Source organism: Hyperolius riggenbachi, chromosome 6, assembly GCF_040937935.1.
Source record: "Hyperolius riggenbachi isolate aHypRig1 chromosome 6, aHypRig1.pri, whole genome shotgun sequence".
Classification (NCBI taxonomy): domain Eukaryota; kingdom Metazoa; phylum Chordata; class Amphibia; order Anura; family Hyperoliidae; genus Hyperolius; species Hyperolius riggenbachi.
In genome coordinates this window covers 383586319-383602249 of record NC_090651.1, presented here as the reverse complement: position 1 = coordinate 383602249, position 15931 = coordinate 383586319, and positions in this window count along the sequence as shown.

Here is a 15931-nt window from a genome sequence, read left to right as displayed (position 1 = left end):
AACAGTATAAGAATGGTTGCAGTTTAAATATTCCCTTTGACAATCAAAAGTTGAATTTTGATTGGCTGTTGTAGGCAGTGGTGCTCAAATACCCCTTTTAAAAATTCGAATTTGGTCGAATTCGAATAGTAAATTATTCGAGGTCAGTCGAATATTCGAGTCGAATATTTTTTACTATTCGATTCGACCTCGGACTTCGAGCTCACTATTCGAGTCGGTATTCGAGCTCACTATTCGAGCTGACTATTCGAATTGGCCCAAAATAGCTTCCAACACTTGTTTTGAGGGTGAATGATGCAAGAAACATCTTTTTTTCCAAGTAACAACAGCAAGTGATTATGTGGGGATGTTCCTTTAAAAAAAAATGTGGAAAGAGAAGTTGTGTCCTTAATTTGGTTCAGTAGTGTAGTGTTACTGTATATACTTGTTCTTCTTCTTCTTTATCTTTCTTAATCTTCTTCTAGATCTTCTTCTTCTTCTTCTTCTTCTTCTTCATCATCTTCTTCATCTTCTTCATCTTCTTCTTCATCTTCTTCTTCTTCTTCTTCATCTTCTTCTTCTTCTTCATCTTCTTCATCTTCTTCATCTTCATCTTCTTCATCTTCATCTTCTTCTTCATCTTCTTCTTCTTCTTCTTCATCTTCTTCTTCTTCTTCATCTTCTTCTTCATCTTCTTCATCTTCATCTTCTTCATCTTCATCTTCTTCTTCATCTTCTTCATCTTCTTCATCTTCTTCTTCTTCTTCTTCTTCTTCTTCATCATCTTCTTCATCTTCTTCATCTTCTTCTTCATCTTCTTCTTCTTCTTCTTCTTCTTCTTCTTCATCTTCTTCTTCTTCTTCATCTTCTTCATCTTCTTCATCTTCATCTTCTTCATCTTCATCTTCTTCTTCATCTTCTTCTTCTTCTTCTTCATCTTCTTCTTCTTCTTCATCTTCTTCTTCATCTTCTTCATCTTCTTCATCTTCATCTTCTTCATCTTCATCTTCTTCTTCATCTTCTTCATCTTCTTCATCTTCTTCTTCTTCTTCTTCTTCTTCTTCTTCTTCTTCATCTTCTTCTTCTTCTTCTTCATCTTCTTCATCTTCTTCTTCTTCTTCTTCATCTTCTTCATCATCTTCTTCTTCTTCTTCTTCTTCTTCATCTTCTTCTTCTTCTTCATCTTCATCTTCTTCATCTTCTTCTTCATCTTCTTCTTCTTCTTCTTCATCTTCTTCATCTTCATCTTCATCTTCTTCATCTTCTTCTTCATCTTCTTCTTCTTCATCTTCTTCTTCTTCTTCATCTTCATCTTCTTCATCTTCATCTTCTTCTTCTTCATCTTCTTCTTCATCTTCTTCTTCATCTTCTCCTTCTCCTTCTTTTTCAATATCGTCTTCTTCTTCTTCTTCACGTATTTCTCTTTTCAAATTTTTTTTTAAAGAAATGCAGCTATTTTTGAGCGTAACAAATAGCTGGTGGGCGCACGCATGTTGGAAGCGCCATTGTATGTGCTCCCTGGCAGTGGAAACACAAAGACAGCAGGAGGTAAATTCAGCAGCAGGAGGAGGAGGATGAGTGTGTGGCAGCAGGCAGTCAATGAGGCAGGCAGCTCGCCGTGACATAATAGCCCTGGTACCTAGCGGTGATACCAGGGCTGTAAATAAACACAACAGGAGGTCCCAGACAGCGGTCGTGCAGCCCACATTGTGTCCAATACACAACTGGGACAACACAGTTTTCAACCCGGGCACCTCAGAAAAATTAAACCTTTTTTTTTTTTTATTGGTTTTTTTTGGTTTTGGTTTTACAACCAATATAGCTATTGTTTTGACGTAATAGCTGGTGGCAGAGTGGCAGCAGAAGGTAATTCTGTGTACCCTGGCAGTGGGAAACACAGACAGACAGCAGCAGCAGGAGGAATGGAGGAGCAGTGTGAGCAGCTATTGTTGTGACGTAATAGCTGGTGGCAGAGTGGCAGCAGACGGTAATTCTGTGTACCCTGGCAGTGGGAAACACAGACAGACAGCAGCAGCAGGAGGAATGGAGGAGCAGTGTGAGTGTGGCAGCAGGTAGGCAGCGTGACATAATAGCCCTGGTACCTAGCGGTGATACCAGGGCTGTAAATAAACACAACAGGAGGTCCCAGACAGCGGTCGTGCAGCCCACATTGTGTCCAATACACAACTGGGACAACACAGTTTTCAACCCGGGCACCTCAGAAAAATTAAACCTTTTTTTTTTTTTATTGGTTTTTTTTGGTTTTGGTTTTACAACCAATATAGCTATTGTTTTGACGTAATAGCTGGTGGCAGAGTGGCAGCAGAAGGTAATTCTGTGTACCCTGGCAGTGGGAAACACAGACAGACAGCAGCAGCAGGAGGAATGGAGGAGCAGTGTGAGCAGCTATTGTTGTGACGTAATAGCTGGTGGCAGAGTGGCAGCAGACGGTAATTCTGTGTACCCTGGCAGTGGGAAACACAGACAGACAGCAGCAGCAGGAGGAATGGAGGAGCAGTGTGAGTGTGGCAGCAGGTAGGCAGCGTGACATAATAGCCCTGGTACCTAGCGGTGATACCAGGGCTGTAAATAAACACAACAGGAGGTCCCAGACAGCGGTCGTGCAGCCCACATTGTGTCCAATACACAACTGGGACAACACAGTTTTCAACCCGGGCACCTCAGAAAAATTAAACCTTTTTTTTTTTTTATTGGTTTTTTTTGGTTTTGGTTTTACAACCAATATAGCTATTGTTTTGACGTAATAGCTGGTGGCAGAGTGGCAGCAGAAGGTAATTCTGTGTACCCTGGCAGTGGGAAACACAGACAGACAGCAGCAGCAGGAGGAATGGAGGAGCAGTGTGAGCAGCTATTGTTGTGACGTAATAGCTGGTGGCAGAGTGGCAGCAGACGGTAATTCTGTGTACCCTGGCAGTGGGAAACACAGACAGACAGCAGCAGCAGGAGGAATGGAGGAGCAGTGTGAGTGTGGCAGCAGGTAGGCAGCGTGACATAATAGCCCTGGTACCTAGCGGTGATACCAGGGCTGTAAAGAAACACAACAGGAGGTCCCAGACAGCGGTCGTGCAGCCCACATTGTGTCCAATACACAACTGGGACAACACAGTTTTCAACCCGGGCACCTCAGAAAAATTAAACCTTTTTTTTTTTTTATTGGTTTTTTTTGGTTTTGGTTTTACAACCAATATAGCTATTGTTTTGACGTAATAGCTGGTGGCAGAGTGGCAGCAGAAGGTAATTCTGTGTACCCTGGCAGTGGGAAACACAGACAGACAGCAGAAGGGCAGTACACAGCAGCAGCCCACTGTAGGTGTGAAATGTGTGGCTGCAGGCGACGTAATAGTCAAAGTGAACCAGGCTGGCTTAGTGAGCAGGAGCCAGGAGGTGGTAAAGGGTGGTAAGGCACATTAACGATGGTACTAAGTTCCGGCAGCCAGTTCATGTCCCCCTCTCGCCGACAACAGGGGCCAGGAACTCGCCTTCCACCCACGCCTGGTTCATCTTGAGAAACGTCAGTCTGTCCACAGACTTGTGAGACAGACGTGAGCGTTTCTCGGTGACCACGCCACCAGCTGCACTGAAGCAGCGCTCGGACAGCACGCTGGAAGGGGGGCAGGACAGCACTTCCAGGGCGTACTGCGCCAGCTCGCTCCAGATCTCCATGCGCTTGACCCAATACTCCATGGGATCAACAGGGGCATCGCTGTCAAGCCCGCTGTAGGACCCCATGTAGTCAGCCACCATGCGGGTCAGGCGCTGGCTGTGACCGGAGGAGGATGCTGCTGCATGCATCTCCTCTCTAGTCACTGCTGCCGGAGCCTCTACAGTCCTGTAGAGCTCGTGGCTGAGAGACAGCAGGTCTGTGGGGCGCTTGCTGCTGCTGGATGCAGGCACCTGCTGCTGCCTCTGTGCTGGCTGCTGGACAGTGGGGGTGGAAGGCTGGGGGAAGGCTTCCTCCAAGCGCTCAACAAGGGCCTGCTGCAAGCTCCTTATTTGTTGCGCTGGGTCTCCTCCTGCAGGCGGCAGGAACTGGCTCAACTTCCCCTTGAGGCGTGGGTCCAACATCATGCTGATCCAGATGTCCTCCCTCTGCTTCATCTGGATCACCCTGGGGTCCCTGCGCAGGCACGTCAGCATGTGCGCTGCCATTGGGAAGAGGCGGGCCACGTCTGCTGGCACATCGACGTCAGTGCTGTCCTCCTCATCCTCCTCCTCTGCTGCCTCATCCTCTCTCCACCCCCGCACCAACTCAGCTGCACTGCGCTGATCCCCCTCATCAGCAGCCAGGTCAGGGACCTCCACCAAGTCCTCCTCCTCCTCCCCCTCAGAGGTGGACTGTGCAGCTGCTTGCCGCTCCTGCTGGTCCAAGGCTGCCGCTCCCTGTGCCAGCAAAGCATCGAGTGCCCTGTTCAGCAGAGAAACCAGGGGCACCCACTCGCAGACCATAGCATGGTCCCTGCTCACCATGTTTGTGGCCTGCAGGAAGGGAGCCAGCACTAAGCACACCTGCTGCATGTGCCTCCAGTCATCATCGGGGACGATGGACGGGATGTTGCTGGTCTTGTCCCTTCTCTGAGCTGCGGAAACAGTGGCCAGGGCAAGGTAGTGGTTGACAGCGTGCTTCTGTTCAACCAGACGCTCCAACATCGCCAGGGTGGAGTTCCAGCGAGTCGGAACGTCAATGATCAGCCGATGGCGTGGCAGATCCAGCTCCTTTTGCACGTCTTCCAGGCTCGCACAGGCTGCAGCCGAGCGCCGGAAGTGACGCACAACGTTCCTTGCCGTTTCCAGCAGCTCGTCCATCCCCTGGTAGGTGCGCAGGAACTTCTGCACCACCAGGTTCAGCACGTGGGCAAGACAGGGGATGTGGGTCAGGTTTCCCCTGTCTATGGCAGCAACCAGATTGGCCCCATTGTCGGACACCACCTCTCCGACTCTGAGGCCTCTGGGGGTCAGCCAAATCCGCTCCTGCTCCTGGAGTTTGGCCAACACGTGGGCTGCCGTCAGCTTGGTCTTGCCAAGGCTGACCAAGTGCAGCAGCGCTTGGCAGTGGCGGGCCTTCACACTGCTGCTGAGGCGGGGGGTTTGGCCAGGTGTGGCGGAGGATGGCAGAGGATCGGAGGAACCCGCTGCAGTTCCCCTGACCCTGCGGGGTGGCACCACCCACTGTGTTGCTGCTGCTGCTGTGCCCGCTGCTGCTCTCCCATCCTCACCCCCTTCCACCAAGCTGACCCAGTGGACAGTGAAGGACAGGTAGCGGCCTGTCCCGAAGCGGCTGCTCCAGGAGTCCATGGTGACGTGGACCCTTTCACCAACCGCGTGCTCCAGCCCTCGCTCCACATTGGCCATCACAAAGCGGTGCAGTGCAGGAATGGCCTTGCGGGCGAAGAAGTGTCTGCTGGGGAGCTGCCAGTCTGGGGCTGCACAAGCAAGCAGCGCCCGCATGTCGCTCCCCTCCTGCACGAGCGTGTACGGCAGGAGTTGGGAGCACATGGCCCGTGCCAGCAAGCCGTTCAGCTGCCGCACGCGACGGCTGCTGGGAGGCAGAGCCCTAACCACCCCCTGGAAGGACTCGCTCAAAAGGCTCTGGCGTGCCTTTTTGCTGGCACGGGAATCAGCAGACGGAGCAGAGGAGGCCACTGAGGACTGGCTGCCAGAACAGGCCTCAGTGTCGGCGGCAGGAGTTGCAGAGGGGGGAGGAGCAGGGCGTTTCCGCACTCCTGCTGGTGCTGCTGGAGGAGCAGGAGGGCGGGTGGCTGCTGTTGCTGCTGCTGCTGCTGAAGGCTGTGCAGTGATGGGATTGGTGCCACTGCCAGCACCAGATGCCTTCAGCCTCTGGAACTCCTCATGCTGGTGGAAGTGTTTCGCAGAAAGGTGGTTGATCAGCGAGCTGGTGCTGAACTTCAAGGGGTCTGCACCTCTGCTCAACTTCCGCTGACAGTGGTTGCAAGTGGCGTACTTGCTGTACACTGTGGGCATGGTGAAAAACCGCCAGATTGGTGACAAAAACATCCCCCTACGGCATGGAAGCGCTGCTGCCTGTTTCCCTGTGGTGGTTGGGGGGGGGGGGGGGGTCTTGGGTGCGGCTGGTGGTGGTACTGGCTGATGCTGCTGCTGCTGCTGCTGAGCCTGAGACACCAGCAGGCTGTGGGACGCTGCCAATGCTTGCAATGATGCGCCTCCTTGCAAGGCCCACAACCGCATCCTCCTCCTCCTCCTCAGAGCTGCTGAGGACGACATCCTCTGGATGTGTTGGCACCCAGTCTCTGTCTGTCACCGGGTCATCATCATCATGCCCCTCCTGAAACATGTCCTGCTCTGATGATGACCCCCCAAACTCCTCTGCTGATGCATGGATGGGACGCTTGACTGTCGCCACAGTCTTGCTGTCCAATCCCTCCTCCCCCAAAGTGCCCATCAGCATCTCCTCCTCCAAATCGCCAACAACAGCATTCAATTGACTCATCATGCCTGGGGTCAAAAGAGTGCTGAGTGACAGGTCGGCGACTGACGGTGAACTGGCCTCCTCCCCAGGCCCTGCTGGGCGGCTGCTGCGAACAGGGGTGGTGGTGGTGAGGGTGGAGGCCTCGGATGCAGAGCTGATGGCGGGCTGCTCATCCTCCGTCATGAGTTGCACCACAGTGTCTGCATCCTTTTCCTCAATGGGACGTTTCCGACCCGGCTGGAGGAAAATGGGAGCAGGTGCTACACGCTGCTGCTGCTGTGTCTCTGCAGCGTGAGTTGCAGATGCTCCTCCTGGGCGGCGCCCAAGGCGTCCACGGCCAGTGGCTATGGGAGGAATGTTAGCCACTGACGCTGCTGCTGCTGCTGCGGAACTGTGCATGGTGGCGCGCCCGCGGCCGCGGCTTGCCACAATGCTGCTCCCTCTCTTCCTGATTCCCTTGCTGCCCTTCCCCTTGCCCAAACCGCGCTGGCTGCCACTTCCAGACATCTTCAATGTTTTGGGCGTATAGACAAAAGTTTTGTAAAAGGGCGGGTGAAAAGTGGGGTACTTTAATGGAGTGGGTTGGTTGGTGAGGTGACTGAGTGAGTGTCCCCTAGTACAGTAAGTAAGTATTAACAGTCAGGAAGTACAACTAGCAGTTACAATAATCAGTAGTAGTAATCACAAGTAAATTTAGTGTGTGTACACTCAGACAGTGAGTGCACGCACGCAGGAGCTAGTAGCCTATGGACACAGTGACTGAGTGTCCTAGACTCCTAGTACGGTAAGAGTAAGTAAGTAGTAACAGTAAGTAGAACTAACTAATAACAATAATCAATCAGCGATCAGAAGGAAATGGAGTGTGGGTGGTGTGTGTGTACACTCAGACAGTGAGTGCACGCACGCAGGAGCTAGTAGCCTATGGACACAGTGACTGAGTGTCCTAGACTCCTAGTACAGTAAGTAGTAACAGTAAGTAGTAGAACTAACTAATAACAATAATCAATCAGCGATCAGAAGGAAATGGAGTGTGGGTGGTGTGTGTACACTCAGACAGTGAGTGCACGCACGCAGGAGCTAGTAGCCTATGGACACAGTGACTGAGTGTCCTAGACTCCTAGTACAGTAAGAGTAAGTAAGTAGTAACAGTAAGTAGAACTAACTAATAACAATAATCAATCAGCGATCAGAAGGAAATGGAGTGTGGGTGGTGTGTGTACACTCAGACAGTGAGTGCACGCACGCAGGAGCTAGTAGCCTATGGACACAGTGACTGGGTGTCCTAGACTCCTAGTACAGTAAGAGTAAGTAAGTAGTAACAGTAAGTAGTAGAACTAACTAATAACAATAATCAATCAGCGATCAGAAGGAAATGGAGTGTGGGTGGTGTGTGTACACTCAGACAGTGAGTGCACGCACGCAGGAGCTAGTAGCCTATGGACACAGTGACTGAGTGTCCTAGACTCCTAGTACAGTAAGTAGTAACAGTAAGTAGTAGAACTAACTAATAACAATAATCAATCAGCGATCAGAAGGAAATGGAGTGTGGGTGGTGTGTGTACACTCAGACAGTGAGTGCACGCACGCAGGAGCTAGTAGCCTATGGACACAGTGACTGAGTGTCCTAGACTCCTAGTACAGTAAGAGTAAGTAAGTAGTAACAGTAAGTAGAACTAACTAATAACAATAATCAATCAGCGATCAGAAGGAAATGGAGTGTGGGTGGTGTGTGTACACTCAGACAGTGAGTGCACGCACGCAGGAGCTAGTAGCCTATGGACACAGTGACTGGGTGTCCTAGACTCCTAGTACAGTAAGAGTAAGTAAGTAGTAACAGTAAGTAGTAGAACTAACTAATAACAATAATCAATCAGCGATCAGAAGGAAATGGAGTGTGGGTGGTGTGTGTACACTCAGACAGTGAGTGCACGCACGCAGGAGCTAGTAGCCTATGGACACAGTGACTGAGTGTCCTAGACTCCTAGTACAGTAAGTAGTAACAGTAAGTAGTAGAACTAACTAATAACAATAATCAATCAGCGATCAGAAGGAAATGGAGTGTGGGTGGTGTGTGTACACTCAGACAGTGAGTGCACGCACGCAGGAGCTAGTAGCCTATGGACACAGTGACTGAGTGTCCTAGACTCCTAGTACAGTAAGAGTAAGTAAGTAGTAACAGTAAGTAGAACTAACTAATAACAATAATCAATCAGCGATCAGAAGGAAATGGAGTGTGGGTGTGTGTACACTCAGACAGTGAGTGCACGCACGCAGGAGCTAGTAGCCTATGAACACAGTGACTGAGTGTCCTAGACTCCTAGTACAGTAAGAGTAAGTAGTAACAGTAAGTAGAACTAACTAATTACAATAATCAATCAGCGATCAGAAGGAAATAGAGTGTGTGTTGTGTGTGTACACTCAGACAGTGAGTGCGCACACGCAGGAGCTAGTAGCCTATATGAACAGTGACAGTGAGTGTCCCTACGGGTACAGTAAGAGTAAGTAGTAAGTAAGTACAACTAACAATAATCAATCAGTAATCAGAAGGAAATAGAGTGTGTGTACACACAGACAGTGAGTGAGTGCACACACGCAGGAGCTAGCTAGTAGCCTATAAACAGTGACAGTCAGTGAGTGTCCTACTCCTAGTACAGTATAACTACAATACTATTAGTAAAGGACAGCAGAAATACTGGTATAGATGATGAGAGAAATAAACAGAGGACAGCTGCCCACAGAGGCAAGGCCCCCCTGAGGCCTAAACCTGTAAGCTTGCAGCAGCTGCCTGTCTCTAATGTAACACACAAGCTACTAACTAAAATACAATGTCTATCTAAATAACAACAATACAGGTGTATATGGCAGGTGTAGGTGAGCAAAAACGCTAGGTAAATGAACACAATAGAGCACTTGCTAAGCCAAAGCACAAAGGAGCAGATCTCTCTCTGTACAAGTCTCAGGCAAGCATGGAAAACCCGAACATGGCGGCCGCTATTTATAGGGTAGGGGCTGGCCAGGGTCCCCCTCTGTGATTGGCTGCCGTCAGAGGGCCTGGGAGCCCTCTGATTGGCTCTAAGCACATCAATCTGGGCTATGACGCTATTCGAGCTCGGTACCGAGCTCGAATAGCGCCGGTTTGCTCGAATAGCTCGAATAGTGAATGGGCTATTCGAGTGTTCTCGAATAGCCCATTCGAATAGCTACAGCTATTCGGAGCTCGAATACCGAGCTCGAATAGCTGAAAAAGAGCTCGAATATTCGAGCTACTCGAATATTCGAGCTCTGCTGAGCACCACTAGTTGTAGGCTCTACCCACTTCCCAAAATCTTAATCACATTCACTCAATGACCAACTGTGCAAAGTTTGACAACCCTGCCATTAACAGTGTAAGAATGGCTGCAGTTTATATTTTCCCAGTAAAATGTGTTTTTGGCTCCACCCACTTTGTGTAACCTTGTCACACAGTCACTCAATGACCAATTTTGTGAGCTTTCAGGTTCCTGGCATCAAAATTGTGTGAATGGAAGCAGTTTATCCAGCAAAGAAATCTGATTGGCTGTTTGTGGCCCCGCCCCTTTAGTGAATTTGGACCCCAGTCACCTAATGACTGACTGCAGCAAGTCTGAAGCCTCTGCCATAAACAGTGTAAGAATGGCAGCAGTTTAAATATTCCCCTTTAAACGCAATAGGTGAATTTTGATTGGCTGTTGTAGGCTCCACCCACTTTCCAAAATCTTAATCTTATTCACCCAGTGGCGAAGTGTGGCAAGTTTGAGAACCCTGCGATTAACAGTGTAAGAATGGCTGCATTTTTTCCCATTTAAAAGGAATGGCTGAATTTTGATTGGCTGTTTTATGCTCCACCCGCTTTTCCTGGATTTGTAACCTCGGTCACCAAGTGACCAACTGTGCCAAGTGTGGGGACTCTGGCTTGATTACTGGGAGAATGGCAGCCTTTTACATTTTTTCCATTGACTTGAATGGGTGGAATCTGATTTGCTGTTTGTAGCTCCGCCCAGGTGGGCAGGGGGGCCGCGAGACCCCCAGAACCTATCATCCCAGGTAGTAAGGAACCTGTATACCAAGTTTCGTTCAAATCGGTCAAGGGGTTTTCGAGTGATCGCGGCACACACACACACACACACACACACACACACACACACACACACACACACATCCGATTTTATATATATATATAGATTACATGAGATTTATGCAGTCAGTATTTGCAGTGTTGGCCCTTCTTTTTCAGGACCTCTGCAATTCGACTGGGCTGCTCTCAATCAACTTCTGGGCCAAATTCTGACTGATAGCAACCCATTCTTTCATTATCACATCTTTGAGTTTCTCAGAATTAGTTGGCTTTTGTTTCTCCACCTGCCTCTTGAGGAATGACCACAAGTTCTCAATGGGATTAAGATCTGGGGAGTTTCCAGGCCATGGACCCAAAATGTCAATGTTTTGGTCCCCAAGCACTTAGTTATCACTTGCCTTATGACACGGTGCTCCATCGTGCTGGAAAATGCATTGTTCTTCACCAAACTTGTTGGAAGAAGTTGCTGTTGGAGGGTGTTTTGGTATCATTCTTTATTCATGGCTGTGTTTTTGGCAAAATTGTTAGTGAGCCCCACTCCCTTGGATGAGAAGCAACCCCACACATGAATGGTGTCAGGATGCTTTACTGTTGGCATGACACAGGACTGATGGTAGTGCTCACCTTTTCTTCTCCTGACAAGCCTTTTTCCAGATGCCCCAAACAATCAGAAAGGGGCTTCATCGGAGAATATGACTTTGCTCCTGTCCTCAGCAGTCCAGTCACCACACTTTCTGCAGAAGATAAATCTGTCCCTGATGGTTTTTTGGAAGAGAAGTGGCTTCTTTGCTGCCCGTCTTGACACCAGGCCATCTTCCAAAACGCTTCGCCTCACTGTGTATCACTGTCTTTGCACTTTATCCCTTGAAAAAGCTTCATTTGGAAGTGAAACGTCAGGTTTTTGGTGGGGTTGGTGTAATTTTATATGTATCCCATGATGTTTAAGGGACCTGGGATAATGAATCTTATCCAGTACGCACTGAAATAGCAGGCCCTACATTATTTGCACGTTTATAATTGTAATTATCAGCCGAATAATCTTTCCTTATTCTTTTAATAGTTTATAAAGTTACGGTTTAATGGCCCAGTGATGGGATTACATTGTGTTGTGATATTTATACTGAGGTTCTGTGATTTGTTATATAGTGTATATTGCATGGAATGATCATCATTTTCTTCAGCTTTATTAACGGTTAATTACAAACGCCAACTTGTTATGTAACTGCAATTATTATGTCAAGAGAAAACCTTTACATGCAGTACTGGCCATAGCCACAAGATGTCACTTTGGCATTGTACTGCTTTTAGTATTGTCAGAAGTATTTCCTAAGCCAACAAACTTTTCTCGCGCACTTTTTTTTTTTAATGTTTGTTTTGCAGTAATGTTTAGGAAAAAAAAATTTCGTGTTAATTTAGGTTCAACACAACCCATTCATTTGCACTGGCAGTACTGGATATTTGGATGCTTTATGGTGCATACACACACACACGTCCAATTTGATTGGCTAATTTTACCACCTCTGTAGTATGAGGTGTGGGTAAGCTTTCTACTACATGAAGGTGTAAAAATTGGCCGATCAAAATTGGATGTGTAGCCACCCTTAAAGAGGATCTGTAACATGAAAAGTTCCCCTGGGGGGTACTCACCTCGGGTGGGGGAACCCTCCGGATCCTAATAAGGCTTCCCACGCCGTCCTCTGTCCCTCGGGGGTCTCGCAGCAGCCCTCCGTGCATCGGTGACGTAATATTTACCTTCCCGGCTCCTGCGCAGGCGCTCTGACGGCTGTCGGCTCCGAAGTAGGCGGAAATACCCGATCGCCGTCGGGTCCGCTCTACTGCGCAGGCGCAAGTCTCCTGTGCCTGCGCAGTAGAGCGGACCCGAATGAGATCGGGTATTTCTGTGTAGTTCGGAGCCGAAAGCCGCCACAGCGCCCCCGCTGGAGCCAGCAAAGGTAAATATTGAACTGACAGTCGGCTCTGTCGCCGGCTGTTCGGAGGGCTGCGGCGAGACCCCCGTGGGACAGAGGACGGCGTGGGAAGCCTCATTAGGATCCGGAGGCTTCCCCCACCCGAGGTGAGTACCCCCCAGGGGAGGTTTTTAATGTTACAGAGTCTCTTTATGGTGCTCTATAACAGTACAGTATTTTTTTCCTCCTTTATATGATTTTTACAAATACAGAAAAACAAGTCATATGGGAACAAAAATCAGCATGAAACAATTATATGGTGGACAACTTTATTGATCAAAATCAAATTTTACGTTCTTATCTGAAGAGAGAACCATGACCAGCAATGAAATATTTGTAAAGCGCTTTTCTCCTGTAATATCCAAAGTGCATAAGCTTGTCTCAGACCAGGACTTAGTGATGTGTACAGGGGAAAAGGTATGTGATCATAAATGCCAGACTAACGGTGCCCATATATGGTAAAATTTCATTTTTTCCGATTAGTAGTAGCAGTAGGGTATTGTACCGGGTTAGCGAACAGTAAAGGCAAGAAGTTTTACATCATAAATGGTATCATCCTGATTCAAATTTTTATTTTTTTTCCATTAGATAATCTTGTTCAATTATTTCAAAATGTCCAATCAGATTTCTTATTTAAAAAAAAAAGACTGAAAAAAAAAATTATTTTTGACTTTCATTTGTTTTTGGTCGAATAAATAGGAAAATAGAACATTGTATGCACATGTTGTTTTTTTTTCACAGCAGCTGTTGTAATAGAGAGAACTGACAAATGTTGTGAATTATCCTGCAGGATGTTAGTTTTTTTTTTCTGCGCATGAAAACAAGTTTTCTGTGCGTTTGCATTTTTTTTGCGTGCGATGTAATGCGTTTGCGGTTCGCATATACAGAATGCATATGTATTTTATGCAAATCACTAGGAAGTCACCAGGAAGCGGAAATACATCATCGAACTTGTTTTTTTTAAAATAAAAACTCATACAAAATGCACTAAAACGCAACACCTCTGCGTCACCATTCACCTTCATTATGTGTGTTTTTAATGTGCAAAAAAAAGCGTTTTAACTACTTGACAACTGCTCAACACCAATTGGCGTGAGCAGTGCGGCAGCTCCAGGACTACTCCATGCCAATCGGCGCGAAGTGCTAGGGGCGGGGATTGCAGGAGATCACGCCCATCTCTGCATGAATGATGGAGTTCCGCCTTCAGCCTCCCAGCGGCGATTGCTGCTAGGAGAAAGACTGCAAATTTACATTGTACAGCGCTGTGATCTACGGCAGCACTGTACTGGGGAGAGCTGTGTGACACGACTGTCCCCCTGGGAGGCACTACAGCGATCCACTGTCATAGGCTGTATGACAGCCAATCACGCTGATTGGTTGGCGAGGGGAGAGAGAGGGGAATTACAAAAATAATTTTTTTTTTTTTAAAGAAAATACAATAAATATTTATAAAAAACAATAAACATCCTGGGAGAGATCAGTGCCCACTAACAGAAAGTGCTGTTGGGCAGAAAATGGGGGGAGATATCTTGTGCTGAGTTGTACGGCCGTGCAGTGAGGCCTTAACCCTCCTGGCAGTTTATTAAAAATCCGCCAGGGGGCAGCAAAGTCTTTTATTTTTTTTTTTTATTTTTTTTTTTATTTTTTTTTTCTCTTCATGTAGCGAGACAAAGTCTCGCTCCATGATAGCCGCTGCTCAGCGGCATCCCCCCAGCCCCTCCAATCGCCTCCGGCGATCGGAGATCAGGAGATCCCGTTCAAAGAACGGGATCTCCTGGAGAGCTTCCCCCGTCGCCATGGCGTTGCAGCGTCATTGGGAGTTCCGATCTACCCCTCAGCGCTGCCTGGTACTGATTGGCCAGGCAGCGCATGGGGTCTGGGGGGGGGCCTCACGGCGCGGGGAGCGCCGCGTAATCGGCACAGAGCGACGGCGATCAGAGGGCACACGCAGCTAGCAAAGTGCTAGCTGCGTGCTGAAAAAAAAAAATTATCAAAATCGGCCCAGCAGGGCCTGAGAAATCCCCCTGCGCGGCATAGCCCGTGCTCAGAACGGGCTTACCGCCAGGGAGGTTACGGGTGCAGTGGCTCATTTTATAGTATACTAGCTGATGACCCAGCGTTGCCCGGGTATGTATTTGGCTGGTGTTGACTCCACCCACTTTTTCTAACCTTAACACACAATTACTCAATGACCAAGTATGTGAGCTTTGCGGTTTTTGGCATCAATAATTTGTATTTTTCCATGAAATAAAACAAATCAGATAGGCTGTTTGTGGCTCCACCCCTCTCCAGGATTTGAACCCCAGTCACCCAATGACCAACTGTAGCAGGTTTGAGGCTTGTGCCATTAACAGACAAGACAATATATATACACTGTACAGCGCTGCGTAATATGTCGGCGCTATATAAATACTAGATAATAATAATTAACAGTGTAAGAATGGCAGCTATTTTAATATTCCCCTTGAAAATCAACAGGTGAATTGTTATTGGCTGCGGAGAAGGCATTCGACAGAGTTCACTGGAAATTTCTAGAAGCAACATTACATAAATTTGGTTTCTCAGGAGGGATTACTACTGCTATTATGGCACTATATTCATCGCCCTCAGCTAAAGTCAACGCAGCAGGTTTTGTCTCCAAACCTTTCTCTATCTCAAACGGTACCCGACAGGGTTGCCCCCTATCCCCTATAATTTTTGTATTATTAATGGAAACAATCGCCCAAAAAATTTGTGCAAACCCCCTTATCTCCGGCATTAAGATAGGCGAGACTCATCACCTAATCAATATGTTCACAGATGATGTAGCTCTAACCTTATCTAGTCCCGAGCACTCGTTACCTGCGCTTTTAGAAGACCTCCTCTCTTTTTCGGAAGCTTCTTATTACAAATTAAACCAGCACAAGTCCTTCCTAATGGGGTTCCACTTGCCTGCACATGTTGCAGCCAACATATCAAAGTCCTATAATTTCCCTTGGGCTATCTCAGAAGTATCCTACCTAGGAATTAAAATAACAAAGAACCCACTACAACTATTCCAACACAACTATATTCCATTACTAGCTGTTATTAAAAAAGAAACATCAGAAATATCAAAATACTGGCTTTCATGGTCAGGCAGAATAGCAGCGCTAAAAATGTTTATCCTAAGATAATGTACCTTTTCAGGACCGTACAAATCCCACTAAGTAAATCCTTTTTCCTAGACATTAAAAAATGTATTAGCCATTTTATTTGGCAAGGTAAAAAGGTTCGTGTTCCCTATGAAGTAATGATACTCCCAAAAAATAAAGGCGGCTTAGGACTGCCGTGCATTCTCTCATATTACTACGCTGCCAAACTAGACATGCTCAGACACTGGTGGTCACATGAATCCCCCAAACCCTGGGTATCTCTAGAAAAAACTCTACTCAACTCACCTCCGAA